This window comes from Pelobates fuscus, chromosome 10, assembly GCF_036172605.1.
Source record: "Pelobates fuscus isolate aPelFus1 chromosome 10, aPelFus1.pri, whole genome shotgun sequence".
Taxonomy (NCBI): domain Eukaryota; kingdom Metazoa; phylum Chordata; class Amphibia; order Anura; family Pelobatidae; genus Pelobates; species Pelobates fuscus.
The window spans coordinates 115,001,587-115,006,327 of record NC_086326.1 but is presented as its reverse complement, the minus strand read 5'-3'; positions in this window follow the sequence as shown (position 1 = coordinate 115,006,327).

Here is a 4,741-nt window from a genome sequence, read left to right as displayed (position 1 = left end):
GGGGTAGCCAGTTTATCTCCAGATTCTGGAGAACGTTTTGTACAGAGATGGGTATCTCCCTCTCGTTTTCCTCAGCCTACCACCCCCAGTCTAATGGAGCTGCTGAACGTGCCAACCAATCTCTAGAGCAGTATCTTCATTGTTTCGTGTCCCACCATCAGAACAATTGGGCTGACCTTCTTCCTTGGGCTGAGTTTGCTCGTAATAATGCTGCTCATGAATCCTCCGCTAACAGCCCTTTTTACGTTGTTTATGGCCGGCATCCCGTGGTTCTTCCAGCTGCATTCTCCTTACAGGGCATGCCAGCTCTGGACGAACATTTGGCTAGTCTACGTAATACTTGGGAGCAGGTTCAGTGTTCTTTGGTGGCCTCAGCTGCTCGTCAGAAGGTTCAGGCAGACAAGCATCGCAGGGCGGCTCCATCCTATGCTGTGGGAGACCGGGTTTGGCTTTCTACTCGCAATATTCGTCTTCGTGTGCCTTCTATGAAGTTGGCCCCTCGTTTTATTGGTCCTTTTCGTATCTTGCATGTGGTTAATCCTGTCTCGTATGCATTGGATCTTCCAAAAAATTTACGCATTCCTAACGTGTTTCATACCTCCTTGTTAAAACCCCTCCTGTGCAACCGTTATACTCGGCATGTCCCTCCTCCTCCTCCGGTTTCTGTGGAGGGCCATGAGGAGTTTGAAGTGGCGGCTGTAATTGACTCTCGTTTGCTTCGGGGTCGCCTCCAATATCTGGTACATTGGAAGGGCCAGGGGCGGACTGACCGGTCGGGCACTTCGGACATGGTCCGAGGGCCCGGCCGGGAGGGGGGCCCGCCATCAGGGGGCCCGGCCGCCCCTTTAAATGCTGCAGCCGCCTGAGCGCTCTCTTAAGAGCGCTCAGGCGGCTGCAGCTTCTCACCTCCCCTCCCCGTAGCGTGGCCGAGCTGCTCTGCGTCCGCGGTGCCGGCCGGAGTGATAGGAAGGTGCACACACACGGAGTGTGCACCTTCCTGTCAGTCCGGCCGGGTACAGGAAACAGAAACAGTACCATGTTCCATCTTGGCAGTTGACAGTTATCAGCTTTTATTTCTTTTTCCGTCTAGAAACATAATAGCAATGTCCAGAATTCAGAAAAATAAATAAGTGCGCTAAATATTTATAAAGTGCAAATTTATAATCAATCATTTTAATATTCAGTAAAAAACCATAGGATTCAGGTAAACAGGGTTAATTAATCAATTATTTCTTAATGATTGAAATTCCCTCCCCAAGCTACCATTGGTCAGAATCCTGAAAATCTCCCAATCAAATAAGAGCTTATGATTAAAATACTCCTATACTTGCCTGTATCTGGTTCCCCTCTGATGAGCTTCACTGGCGAAACGTGCACGTCAGGGGCTCTGGACACATACTGACACATTACTGGTGTCGGCACCTAACTCTCTGCTTATCAATTGCTAAATTACCGACATCAAGTTCATTCATGTCCAGCATCTCAGGAGTGCATATTGGAGACTCTTAACACTAATTTTGTGTACTCTGTACACACTTTATTTCTCTTTATTTTTCCTTTATTACATTTATGGGGGGAGATTGATAAGACCAGGCATTTTATTAAGGGGTGCCCTCAAAGGCACAAGACTCAGGAATCTTTATTCCATATGCCTTCCTCTGTCACTGTCTGTATATTTTCTACTACCTAGGCAACCTGTTCAAAAACTGTAAACCCTCTCTTTATACTTTGCCCTATTATTTAGATGCAGCTAGCACTTAGGCAACTTGTGTGACTTTTAACCGGTTAACTGCTGCCTGTCAGGAGTCCTTCACAGCTGAGCTACTACTTTGTGCTCCGCTGTGGTCAAGCATAAGATAACATTGTAACGGACCGTTTAACTTACAAGAGGATAAAACCCAGTTTAGGCGATATCCCCCTTTTCCATAGACCAGCAGCTACTGCAATCACCAATTCTCCCGAACTCCAAACTGTACGTATCTTCCAACTCCCGAACTGGAAACACACGAACTCTGGAATCAGCTGAACAGGAAAAGCATACCATCCGCTTACACTCCTGGCAGTCAGCATACAATCCAATTCCCCCAAAGAACGAGACGACACATCGCTTTGAGGGTTAAGAAGGAACTCTGGACTGGCACATCCAGCCTGGCTTTTATTACAAGAGTACACATACAGGCCACACCCAGGGGGAGGCATAAAATAACCAATGACATAGATGTTACCTCCCACACATCCCCTCCCCTTAGTGTGACACATAATCCCATTATTCATACAGTTTAAAATATACTTTTTACACAATATTTATAACTTCAAAACCATACATCACATTCACACAAAATTACATATCCACAATCCATTCAGGGGAACAACATATTAAAAAATGGCATGGATCAGACCAGGGGTTCAAAAGTTACTAAAAGTATATTTTGTCCCTTACTAGCCGCATGGCAAACCGGTTTAGACAGGTTTTACATAGGCCTCTATCCTGGAGACAAAGAGGAAAGTAATCCAATTATCCAGGGCTAGAAGCAGACTCCATTAACCACATGGTTACAGAAAGACATAAAACACTTTAAAATACAGATAACACATAACACACAGACATTTCACATATCCCCAGATAGCTGGGATCTGAGCGCACAAAACTACCGAATAGCGCGCAGATCCTATTCACACAGTTCAATTGCCATGGAGCTAAAGTCTTTCCCATAGTCTTTCATTATATGAATAGGCTCCATGGCATAGCTATCTGGGTTACCACAGTTCACATAGAAATACCGAATTGCGGTGTTCGGTTAACCTTGTACGATTAGGACCCAGGCGACGGACGGCTTAGCGGTGTTCGTGCAATTAAGTGTCCGTTTACAGTTCCATAGTTTGAGCGCTGAACACCGCTGGCCGTTCGGGAGTTAAAATGGCCGCTGCCACGTGTTCGGTAAACGAACAAAGGCCACCCAGCATTCATCAATTAAGCTGCGGTTAACCGCAGCTTCTGGGCGGTCAATTGACGGCACACTCCAGCTCCCAGGTGGTCCCGCATTCGTTAGTTTGTTCGGTAGATAAAATCTACCGAACACCCCGGCAGAAAAGGCACGAATAAGCCTTTCTGCGGGGAAAATAAGCTTTTTAAAGTCTGGTCCTTAGTCCAAAGGAAGCAGGCGAGCAACCAGGCTTCTCCAGTTCACAGTGGCGAAGTTGGTTTCGCCAAAAACATCATTCAGTGCAGGCAGCCGTTGTTACACTAGAATATACTTATAGGTATTTTGCAGAAAAAACTAAGCCAGTTCAGTAACCCCTTATTTTACACTTTACTGCTTGACAGCAACCTTTAATGTATTATCCATACGCTGCTATGATCTAGGCAGCTTTTGTGATATTTAACTGGCTAATCACCGTCTGTCAGAAATCTGTCTCAGCTGAACCATTATCTTTGATCTTTCTGAGGTTAAGCACCATAGAACATTATCAATTGTTGTATGTGGAGTTAACCCATGTCGTTAGTTGTACTATCATGTAGGGATTTACTTATCCATAAATCTTTTAACTATTGACAGCACTGGTTTAACAGTCCTCTTATCTCCCCCCTCTTGTTACAGCTATTAGTGAAATATAATACAGTATCACTTCTATTTCTTGGGAATACACTGATGTTATATTGTAGCAAAACAGTATTGCTTCAGCATTAGTGTTATAATGTATACACTTTTACAGCTTATATAAGTAGTTACAGAGTTTTACTCGCTGTATAGTCTCCACTCATTCCTGCTGTTCATATTATTTTTATTTTCTATATTTTTATTCTAAATTTATTTATTAAAAGTTACTTTTTAAGCAAACCATACACAGGTCGAATGGCATTTTTTTGTTTTTTTGTTTTGTTTATTCTCTATGATATTCACCATTTATTTCACCATTTTATTCTATATGATATTCACCATTTAGGGGTTACACCCCCTTTTTTGTGCCCTCTACCTTGTGATATCTAAATTTTGGCCCTAGGTTAATTTTTTTTTCATTTTTTTTAATTTTCTTTGTATAATAAAGTACAAATTGAACTCACTATATCAATAAAGTGAGGTAGTGCAGACAATTTAAACAATATTGAACTAATAGAAACGGTGTGATAAATATCAAATGAATAAGTGGGCATCAACATACGTCTACAAGCGTCTCAAATTGAGTGTAAGCTCAAAATTCAGAAGAGTATGTGCGCTCCTAAATGTACTGAAATAACTGTAAAATATGTAAATATGTATTTATTGGTAAAAAAAAACTCATATAAATTTGTAAATCAATTAAATCTTTAAATTAAAAAACATGACTAAGTAGATCTGTTGCGAACGGTACACAATGATTAAAAAACAAAATAAAATGAAATAAATGTATCCTGACAAATATAAATACCAAAGTAGATACTTGACAGACACTATGTATACAAGGTTTTAGCATAGAGTATTAAACTCTGGGCATGAGAGTCCATAGGAGAATCAGCCCATAAGTTAAAGTCTCCCAAAATAATGGAGGAGGTAAACTTAAGACTTATAGTAGTTAGCAGTTCAGATATCTCCTCCATAAAGACGGGGGTACTAGTATTAGGCGGATGATAAATAAGAGCTAGACCTGCCGTTTCCCTCTCAGTGCGCTGCCATAGGAGAGAGAGATATTCAAATGTGGTGAAGAATGTCACCTCCATCTCAATTTCACTGATTTTAAGATGTTTTTTAAAAATAATCGCAAT